Below are 12,087 nucleotides of genomic sequence, written 5' to 3' on the forward strand. Positions count from 1 at the left end.
GTACCGGCATTTGCTGGGGGTGGAGAGAAGTGGGAAACGACAGAAAGCCACTTTGAAGATGGCTGAGGTGGGAATCGAACTCTGTCTACTCAGTTGACCTCCCGAGGCTGGGTGGACCCCGTTCCAGCCCTCGTACCACTTATCAAATTTTGTGGTAGAGCCGGAAATCGAACTCGGGCCTGTGGGGATCGTAGCTAATCACACTATCCTCTACATCACAGAGGCTGACATTCTTTATATAACAAAATAAATTTCTTTTTCCCACTGTTCCTGAACTCCCTTTCAGAATTAGGCCAACTGAAAAATATTGTGTGAATATGTAACTGGCAGTCATAATTACCTGGTTAAATGAAAGTAGGACTACATTTCAGACCAAAATTAAATCTATCCAAGTAATATGGAGAAACATTTTTTTAGAGTTGTTGTAAAAATATATGGAGATTTTTTCACCCATTACCTGTATTATTTTTCAAAGAGCAGTTCACATTGTAGAGTTTCAGCCCGTAGACTGGTATATCCCACCAAAATGCACGCACCATCCGACCCTAGGAGTGAGACTTCCAAGGACTGGCTGCATAAGGAATGATGCTACTGGCTTTACCCATACCTCAGGCACGTTCATATTGACAAAGCCAAAGATGGTACTAATGAAATGGCGTATGGCTCTTTGAGTACCGGGAATGTCCGAGGACAAGTTCGATTCGCCAGATGCAGGTCTTTTGATTTGACGCCCGTAGCGACCCGCGGGTCATGATAAGGATGAAACCACGATGAAGACGACACACACACTCAGTCCCCATGCCAGCGGAATTAACCAATTATGATTAAAATTCCCGACCCTACCGGGACCAAAGGCCAGCACGCTAACCATTTAGCCATAGAGCCAGACAAAGACGGTTCTGATACAGATGAATGAAAGTAAGAGATTTTTTCTAGCCCGTACCAGCAGACACAGTGCTGGGTAAGCACTATGTCTGGACCAAGTAGTCCACGAATAACAGTAATATTGGTTTTCTTACGTTTGTGATGAGTAGATAACAGCTATAAAGCAGCATTATATAAATTATTATTATTATTATTATTATTATTATTATTAGTATTATTATCATCATTTCCTAGCCCTTTACCAAATATATGGGGCGGGCAGTAATGTGGGTCAGATTGTTTTACGGCCGGGTGCCCTTCTTGACGCAACCCTATGTGGAGGGACGTATTCAATAGTGCTTATTGTAGTGTGGGTTTTGTGTAAATGAAGATGTGTATTATGATGATTACAAATATCCAGCCCCCGAGCTAGAGAAATTAACCAAACGTAGCTAAAATCCCCAACTCGGCCGGTAATCGAACCTGGAGTTCTATGAACCGAAGGTCACTATGCTGACCGTTTAGGCAAGGAGCCGAACCACTGCATTACTGATTGTCTGTGAAAACTCTCTCTTCTTGAAATTAATTGGATGTAAATTTTCTTCAACTTTAGTTTCAATCCCACTGATCTGCTAAAATGATACATTTTTAATTTCATATTATTTACTTTTCCCCTGGTTGACTCAACATTACGTGATTTTGTGCGCTAAGTTCGTGTATTTTATTTATTTATTTATTTATTTATTTAATAAGTCGTCTCCTCCTACAAAGTTGGTGTCCATCGTGAAGTATTTTTCCTGTTTTGCGACTCCCATATTGGAATTTCCGTATCGTGAATACTGAACCACTACTGAAGGTTCAAGCGCTCACGTCCACATTTCACTCTTACCTTGCCTTCTGAGATCAGTTGTATCAGACTACATTTGCCTTTTCGGAAGATGTGACCGAAAGAGGCTGCTTTCCTGGATTTTGCGAAGGTTAGGACTTAGCATGATTTCCCGCCACGACGACATACCCCCTCGTGGATGACGTGGTCTATCCATAATATCTACAGCATTCTACGATTCATCCACATAGCACAGGCCTCCAGTCGGTTCGCTGACGAAGCCGTCAGTGTCCGGGCCTCGACAATGTGTAGCAGCGCCGGTAACAAGTTTCGAATCAAAATATTTTGATACACACTTCTTGCAATACCGACTGTGGTTTCTGTAGTAATAATAATAATAATAATAATAATAATAATAATAATAATAATAATAATAATAATAATAATAACGGCTTTACATCCCACTACCTACCTTTACAGTTTTCGGAGACGCCGAAGTGCCCGAATTTAGTCCCGCAGGAGTTCTTTTACATGCCAGTAATTCTACCGACACGAGGTTGACGTATTTGAGCACCTTCAAATACCGCCGGACTGAGCCAGGATCGAACCTGCCAAGTTGAAGTCAACCGTCTGACCCACTCAACCCGGCAATAATAATAATAACTATCCCCAGCGTTGGCCGTGATCGTTAAGGTGCTGAAGTCTAAACGGTCTAACACCGACGTTAGCCGGTTCGAGTCCCGTTAGTCAAACAAATTTTCACCATCAGAATGTTGGCCGGCAGGGTAGGAGAGGTGGTAGTATACAATTTCTAATCACTAGATTGCGTGCCAAAAGCCTGGATTAAATTCCAAACCTCTCCGCAGTGCTCATATGGAGTGAGGCCATATGACGCTGTTGACGGTGATTCGTCCACCGGAAGGGGACGTTAAGCCTTGAGCAGACCCCTTGGTGCTATTCGACAGGAGTAGGCTATGTGTCGGGACTGGGTTTCACCCTCTCCCTACTATCATATATCACGTCAATCATTTCATCTCATTCACTCCTCAGATGAAGCTGACGTCAGGAAGGGCATCCGGTCATAAAAATCCGCCACGACAGATTCATCTCACCTCATTCCCGACCCCGTAGAGAAACGGGACAAGGGTTGGACAAACAAACCCCAGCTTCTAAGGGTGAGGTTAACTTCCAACAACTTCAGAGCGCATCCCCAGGTGACGGATATGGGGTTCCTAGCACTTATGCTGGGATGGTCTTAGGACCCGCGGACCAACAGGTAGCCTAATTCTTGGGGGTTTTAAAATGCTGAGGACCCCCCTCCCTACGGGGGTTATAAATATGGAGAGCGCTAATCTCAACGGTAGTGAAGGCGGAGGGAATGGATCTCGATATGGCGGAACTAGCGGCAGAGACAGTTAAAAAACAAAATCCATTTCGCGTCTGACTTGTAACAAGCGGCTAAATGTTCAGCGTCTGTTCACCAGAGGTGCGACTGAAAATCTTTCCTCGGAGCTAACAACCTCGAGTAGAATTTTTAAGGGACTTGTTCCCTTAACCCATCAAACAATCAACTATGGATATGCATTTTGTAAGAGACTTTATCCCAAGGAGTAACCAATCTCCCATTTCAATGGAAATGAAAAGTGCGCAATCGGATTCTGGGGGCCCACAACATTGTGCAAAGGATGAGTCGGAGCATCCTGAAACCTGCCTTAAGCAACAATCATACAAAATTAGGCATAGAAACATACAGTACATTATTTGGCTACTTTTAATGGGAACTCACTTTTAAAGACAGGAAAACGTAAAACATTTACAGATTTTCTAAGAGTTAAAACATTTTGATAACAGCACTTCAAGAAACAAGATATACTGATGAAAATCACTTTGTCGCAGAGGGATTCAGGATATATAATGGAAAACCAGGAAAAAGAGTTATGAAGAATGTACCTCAATTTGGAACAGGTTTTATTGTAAACAAGAATATACAAGGTTCTATAACAGAGTTTAAATCTCCTAATGAGAGACTTTCCACGCTAACCTTTAAATCAACGAATAAAATCTAAATTAAATTAATATGGATGAACTACCATCCATCCTCTTGTTCATCCATATTAATTTAGTTTATGCTTGTAATTTCGGCTAGGCTGATGATGGTCCAAAAAATGGACCAAAACTAGTACCTGACACTATCATATTGTAATGTTTTGATAAACGGTAAATGATTTTAAGTATTGAGAAGGTGGAGCAATAAATCTTGTATTCATTTTAAGTACAAAAACTAGCCAAAGAAAAAAGTTTCAAAATACTTTGGAAAACCGGTCACCTAAAACATGGGTACAACTCCAAGAGGACATTCTAAAGACAGAAGAAACTATTCTTCTTAAAAAGAAAAGAAAAACATGCTTGGTGGAATGATGAATGCGATCAATTAATTCTACAAAGACAACGAGCTTGGAACATACGAATGCAAACAAAAAATTATGAAAATTGCAGCAACTTCATAGAAGCCAGGAAGCTTGCATCAGAAGGCTTCAAAAAGATCAAAATACAACATAGGAAAGACCAACTAACAGCAATGAAATTGGACTTCAAACAGAACAACTCAAGATAATTTTACAAAGCACTTAAAAACAACGTAAGGAAATATACAGCACCGAGTTTACATTTCAGAGAACCAAAAACACAGAAAACTGGTTATAATAATACAGAAAATTGTAGGATACTTGCAGAATACTTCGAAGAACTACAGTATATAACAGCGATCCACCACACGAGAATTTTAATTTTGATAATACAACAACAATACAACCAGACTCAAAACCACCAACAAAAGAGGAAATCGAAGAAATCATAAAGTAACTTAAAAATAATAATGCACTGGGGGAGTTGCTGAATTGTGGAAATACTCTAGTGACAATATTATACAATGTTTAACAGAAATCATGGAATAAATCTGGACAACAGGCACTTTACCAGCAGGATGGACATCAACATTAATACATCCGCTACACAAAAAGGGGAATAAATCAGACCCTAAAAACTATAGGGGAATTTCTCTTTTACTATTTACATACAGTATAAGATTTTGTCCAAGGCACTCTTAAAAAGAGCTGAAGAAATACTAGAGCCGCAATTAGGAGAGTATCAAGCAGGATTTATGGGTAGAAAGGGAAGGTCATGATCAGAACAAATTTTAAATCTAAAGAACATAATAGCTATGAGGAAGATCAGGAATTCTAAATTTGTAATCACTTTTGTAGACTTTATAAAGGCTTATGATTCAATTGATAGAAATACTCTATTTGATATTTGAACTTGATAATAAATAATTGAAATAATCCAAGCAACATTAACAAACACAACATCTAAAGTAAAAACTTCGTTGATGCTGTTCTAAAGGAACTGATTTTTACACGTAGCCTCCGAATTTGTCTTAAGCACTTGTTGTAATGGTACACAACGCCATTGCTATAGATAGAGGGAAAAAAATCCATAAGAAATCAAGGTCAAGGCTCGTTGAACTTCACCGTCTATATCTGATTCTCTTCTATCTAGATAGTTCGGAATCTGGTAAATAATATTATAGAGATATAGGACAACACACCCATTAATCATTTTACTCTTCAAATTCGTTTAACGCTCACAGGAATCATACCCCTAACTCCATTAGTCTGTTCCAGAGCCGGAACATTCCTGTCGGGAAAGGCCAGAAAGGGAAGATGATATTATGTCTGCTACGAAAGTTGCACACAAGAACGAAGAAACCACAGCAGTAAGTTGGGGCGGAAAGAAGTCGTTGCCTGCAAGAAGCATTCAATAGAATTTTACGCGAGTTACGCCTAGGCAAACTATTCATAAGAAGGAATTTAAAGTATACGTACTCCAAAGTCATAGAAAATGATTTCCGGTTTCGTTGATATTATGAAGAAAACTTCCTCCAGTGTTAGATTCAAAGTGATTATTTACCAGTTTCCTATTTACGGTTGATGAGCGCTGTAGTAGGCCGATAACCATGGCGAGTAGAAGAATGGTAGGCCTATAACTATCAATAACCTTGACAATTTTTTGGAACATGACTGCCAATCTTCTCTGCATGAAACGAAGGTCACATTCGTGTTCATCTCTGTGTGAACAATACAAAAATAATGAACTAGAAGCCATAGCATTTCTTTTATCTATGGTTCCCAGAATGAGAGAATAGCATTCCGACGAGACATGTAACGCCAGCATGTTGACACACCTGCAGTACGAAAGATTCCTTGAAAACGAGATTGTTCTTTCATTTCAAATAAGTAACGCACCTGTGAGTTGGTCAATAGCAACAAGCGGAAGTTTTGCTCCCTCTTTAGTAAGAACAATTGAATGTCTTTTGGCAGCTACATCGTTGTTTGCATTACCAGCCCACAGACTGGCTTGATGTTGCTGCCCAAACTACATTACCCTGCTCTAATCTGATTGCCATACTATTATACTTACCCCATACCCTACCCTCCATAACCAAATGAACAAGTCCTAGATGCCTGAATATGTCTACCATCTTCTCTCCCTTCTTCTGGTCAAATTTTGCAAACCATTCTTCTCTAGCCAAATTTGTTCACTATAAGTTGCTCCTAAAATAAAATAAAATACTGTAGTCTTCATTAAGGCTATCGAAGCCTACCGCTATTCGTAACGTCGGCACCAAGTGGGCCATAATTATTGTTAGTCCTATTTCCGGGCTCTTTCCGTAGAAATGAACCCAGTTGTAGACTGAGTGAACCCCAAAGCCATGTCCCTCTCCAGCAGATTTCCTTAATCTCTAGTGGGGAATCGAACATACGTTCCTCTAGGCCTAAATGAACCCAGCATATCATTTCCACATCGGTAAGGCAGCCCCCACTCATTGCAACCTCTGACCAAAATATACGGCCAATATCCACTTCTCAATCAGTGGATCAACATCCACAGGAATAAAACATTCTAGTCGACGATTTATATTACTTGTTTCTGCCAGGACCCATTCTTCTTCTTCTTCTTCTTCTTCTTCTTCTTCTTCTTCTTCTTCTTCTTCTTCTTCTTCACGATTCTTGAGTCTGTACTTCGTGCGGATTTCACCCAGTTTCACGGCCAGGTCCTTTCTGATGCCAACACTATGTGGAGGAACGTAATCACTATTGCGTGTTTCTGTGAGGTTTGATAGTGGTGTGGTGTGCTGTGTGCTGTGTGCAGAGGTGCCAACATTTGAAGTGGATTATCAGTAATCGCCCTCCGCCCCCAACAAAAATTTCGAGTCAAGTCCAAAGGATGCTCCTTCCTCCTCGATAATGACACCCTTTTTGCCCTTCCCTCTAGCAATCTATTAGAAAGAATATCGTATTGCACAATAACATTTGCACACAACCTGTTAGTTCTGTCATAAAACATTCCTTGTAACCTTTTCTCACGCAGCAGCTGCTTTTCAGTGTAGTTTTCCTTGAAGCATCGTTCCCACTGTGATGGCATTTTCGTCTTCTGAACCATAAGCGATTCCAGTGCTGATGTGCTCAATGTAGGCCTCACTTCTTTCTCAATCTCTCTGTCAACTGTCTGGTACACTTAATACAGCAAATACAAAATTACTGAAGGAGAAGAGCAGCTGATCTCCTTCATTCACAATGAATTTTACAACGCTTATGGATAGCAAAAGATTGTCACGATCGAATAAGTATCGTTGTCAACTAACAGGCATTGAAACGAGGACGATTTTAGAGAAAGGCTCGAAAGGACTGAACATTTTTCCTGCTTTTTTTCGTACAAAAATTTTTCGTGGTAATGTCAGCTTTTCCGTAATAATTCCCCCTTTGACCGTAATTCCGTAATCGTGAGGTGAAATCCGTAATAATTAAGGACAATCCGTTAAAGTTGGCACCTCTGTCTGTATTGAAACGAATAGAAACATCCAGTCCCCGACCCAGAGGAATTAAGCATCCACAGTTAAAATCCCTCAACCGGTCAGAAATCGAACCCGGGGCCCTCTGAACCGAAGGCCATTACGCTGACCATTGCAGCCAAGGAGCCGGATGTTGTTGGTCTGGTGAAAAAGGCAATAATCCCGGATGTACTGATGTATCTCTACGGCGACGGGTTGATACAAGTATCAATGGAGAGCATTTTGAATATTTCCTGGAGTTTCGTGTGGTGTTGGCAAGTTCTGTTCCTGTGTGTGTGTTTCGCGTGATTAATGTTCTATGCAGAGTTGTAGAAAATTTCTAACCTGGAAATAAAGCGTTTCCGGACCCATTTCCGTATAACATACTTCTTCTACGTGGGAGAAATGTCCACTGAAAGTTTGGCCAACCTTACTGTTACACCCTGTATCTAAGTCCAGTACTTTCCATTTCCCTGATCAAGATTTACTGAATAGCTGGCCTCAGCAGGGTGAATTCCGCGGACACGGTGATCAGCTACAAGCCACCGTTTTGTCTCGGTCACGACCTGAACGAGAGAAAGTGGAAGTGCAGCAATACGAGGGGACAGAACTATTGGAACTAATGATGTGATGCGCCTCTTTCCGCTTTTAAAAGCAAAAGAAGCTACAGCTAGACAAGAAATACTCGTCGGATACGTTTCTCTTTTAGTTTTGCCAAGATATGAGGCGAATAATTGGGCAATTATCAAGTTATTTCTGTCAAGGTATATTGAGGGTACATAAATTCCTGCTTCAATATTCGATCAAGTCACAAATCCAGTATGTATTTCCCCATTTATTTTGTTAGGGGTTAAACGTCCTATAAACGTCACACTACTTGGCTGAATGATCAGCAAACTGGCTTTCGGTTCAGAGGGCCCCGGATTCAATTCCAGGTTGGGCAGGGAATTTTAATGGTTAATTCCTCTGGTTCTGCGCTGGCTGTCTGTGTTTGTTTAAATGCTCTCCTCTTCATTTACACACAACACACCTCACTGCTATCCACCACAGATATAAGCAATATCGAATCCACTTATCCACATAGGGTTGCTGTCAGGAAGGGCATCCGACTGTAGGACTGGCACAAACACACATAAAGGACCGACCCAATAAAAAGGGGAAAAATGGCCGGAAGGAGAAGACGTCAAAATGCAAATGTTGTGAGATGGACAGCACGCAATGGTATGATTATAAACGAGGTGAAAAGTCAGGCTATGAGTTTTACAAAGAGAAAGAGTTTTTTTTCAGTTGCTTTACGTCGCACCAACACACGTAGGTCTTATGGTGACGATGGGAAAGGCAAGGGCTAGGCAGGAAGCGGCCGCGACCTTCATTACGGTACAGACCAAGCATTTGCCTACTGTGAAAATGGGAAACTACCACGGAAAACCATCTTCAGGCTGCCGACAGTGGGGTTCGAACCCACTCATCTTCCGAATGCAAGCTCACAGCTGCGCGCCCCCAACCGTACGGCCAACTCGCTCGGAAAAAGGGAAAGTCCTCTCAGTTTTAATTACTGTGTTGATGGGGTTATTCTTATGGGGCTCATTGTAAGTACCTAGGTGTTAATAGGAACTATCTCATTGGAGTAATCGTATAAACGAAATTGTAAATAAAGATTATAGATCTCTTCACATGGTTATGAGGTTATTTAGTGGTTGTAGTAAGGATGTAAAGGAGAGGGCATGCTAGTCTCTGGTAAGACCCCAATTACAGTTTGGTTCCGGTATACGGAACCCTCACCAGGATCACTTGATTCGAGAACTAGAAAATTCTAAAGAAAAGCAACTCGATTTGTTCTGTGTGATATCCGACGAAATATTAGTATTACAAAATATTGCAAACTTTGTGCTGGAAAGACGTGGGAGAAAGGAGACGAGCTGATCGACTAAGTGGTATGTTCCGAGCTGTCAGTGGAGAGATGGCGTGGAATGACATTAGTAGACAAACAAGAATGGGTAGTTTTTTTAAACAGGGGCTGCCTGACCGAGACGGTAAAGGCGTGCTCGGTTCGCCTGGAAGGACATGGGTTCGAATCCCCGTCAGGAAGTCCTAAAGTTTAAGAAACGAGATTTCCACTTCCGGAGCTGCATATGGCCCTGAGGTTCACTCAGCCTACACCAACAATGAGTACCAGGTTAATTCCTGGGGGCAAAGGTGGCCGGGCGTAGATCTAACCACTCTGCCACATCACGTGCCGAGGTTAACAATGGCGGAAGCCTTTACCTTCCACTCCTCCAAGGGTCTTCATGGCCTGTACGGAGGTGACTGCTTTATTTGGTATTTTTAAATGTAGGAAAGATCACAATATATATAACATGTCCTGACTAGACATAAAGAAATGAAATTTTGGGGATACATTTATATTGCAATGTAGGTGCTCGCTAAGGGAGGATTTTTGGATATTCTGTCGTTAAGGGATTGAAAAGGGGGTTGAATATTTTAAATGAGTGTATCTTTATATCAAAAATTTAACAGTTTAAAAAACGTGAAAATTGGTCTTTGGAATCTCTTTTGAAAATAAGGAAACACATATTTCTTTGTTTTCGGAAATCCTCTTAATGGGGGTGAGAAAAGGTGAAAAATGGATTGAATACCTTTCGTGAGGATACTTAACCTATCTCGAAAACTGAAGATGTTACAGTAATCAAAATTGGTATTTGGAATCTTCTTTAAAAATAAAGAAATACGTATTTTTTGTTTAGGGAGAAGATACTTAGCGGGGAGGGGGGGGGGGGGTGAACAGGAGTGACAAAGGGGTTGAATTATATCTACAGTCTGTATCTCAAAAACGTAACATGTTACAGACGTGAAAATTGAGGTTCTTTTCAACACAGTCCCTGTACTAGTACATAGTCTCTGCGCAAGCGCAATACGAAAAACCCTTTCCAAACCCAATCGTGTATCAATCCCGGAACGGATACGAAGTCAGCGCATGCGTATAGAGCGATATATGGATGCGTACATGTACTGACAGCAAACTGCGTGTTGGAAAGAACCTTTGGTATTTGGAATCTCCCGTGAAAGTGAAGTTACACGTATAATTTGTTTTCTGAAAATCCACATAAGGGGAATTGTTAACAGGCGGTGAATTTTTTAAATGAGCATTATCTACAGTATATCTCAAAAACTTAACATATTACAGTCGTGAAAAGTGGTATTTTTAAATATTTTAAAAATAAACACGTATTTTTTTGTTTTCGGAAAAAACATTTAATGGGGTAAAAAGGATTTTAAAGGGGGGGTTGAAGGATTTTATTTGGATACTGGTATCTCCAAAACTAAAGATGTTATAGACATTGAAATTGGTATTTGGAATCTCCTGTAAAAAATAAGGAAACGCGTACTTTCTGGTTTTTGGAAAATTCACTTGTGGGTGTAAAAATGACTGAAAACGTGGTTGAATTGCTTTTATGAGGATTCTTGTATCTCAAAAACTGAAGATGTTACAGGCATGAACATTTGTGTTTGGAATCGTCTTTAAAAATAAAGAAACGCGTATTTTTTGTTTTCGGAAAATCCACTTAAGGGGATGGGGTGGGTGAAAAGAAGTGAAGGAAGTGTTGATTTCCTTTTATGAGGATACTTATATATCAAATATTGAAGATGTTCGAGACATGAAATTCGGTATTTGGAATCGCCTGTAAAAGTAAAGGAACACGCATAATTTGTTTTCTGAAAATCCACTTAAGGGAAAGTGTTAAAGGGGTGAATTTTCCAAATGAACATATCTACAGTACAGTATGTCTAAAAAAACCTGATCATATTACAGACGTGAAAATTGGTATTTTTAATCTCTTTTATAAATAAAGTAATACGTATTTTTTGTTTTCGGAAAACACACTTAAAAGGCGGGGATGTAAAAAGGGCTGAAAAAGGGGTTGCATTCTTTTTATGAGGATAGTTGTATCTCAAAAACTGAAGATGTTACAGACATGACAATTAGTATTTGGAATCTCCTTTAAAAATAAGTAAACATGTATTATTTTGTTTTCGGAAGAAACAATTAAGGGGGAGGGTAATTGAATTGAAAAATGAGTTGACTTATTTGTATGTGGATACTTATATCTCAAAAATGGGCATTTGGAATCTCGTTTTAAAATCAAGACGGGCGTATTTGCGGGGGCGGAATCAACTTAAGGGGGTGTAAAAAGAGTTGAATTCTTTTTATGAGGGTAAAAATAAGAAAAGAAGGGGTTTTGACTAGGGGGGGGGCGAAGATGATGACAAAAATATTTTTTATGAAACCGTTTGAATTACGAAGTGAAAATTTCAAATGATACCCTACGTGTTAAATAACACAAGGTTTGAATCAAATTTAACCCGTCAGTGAGTTAAGTGGGGGTTAAGATCCGAAAACAAATATATTCATTAACGTTCGAAGACAAAATTCCAAATAGCGGTGTATATATTTTAAATCCTAGGTGTGAAATAAATATATTTTTAAACGTTACACCCTTAAAATGTT

At 40.0% G+C, this 12,087-nt stretch overlaps 1 protein-coding gene across 2 annotated transcripts in view; it reads right to left on the minus strand.

The window, feature by feature from the left end:
- wnd (wallenda) overlaps positions 1–12,087 on the minus strand; it is a 314,722-nt gene that overhangs the window by 55,356 nt on the left and 247,279 nt on the right. The gene's annotated exons all lie outside the window — the stretch shown is intronic.

Source organism: Anabrus simplex, chromosome 5, assembly GCF_040414725.1.
Source record: "Anabrus simplex isolate iqAnaSimp1 chromosome 5, ASM4041472v1, whole genome shotgun sequence".
NCBI classification, from domain to species: Eukaryota; Metazoa; Arthropoda; class Insecta; order Orthoptera; family Tettigoniidae; genus Anabrus; species Anabrus simplex.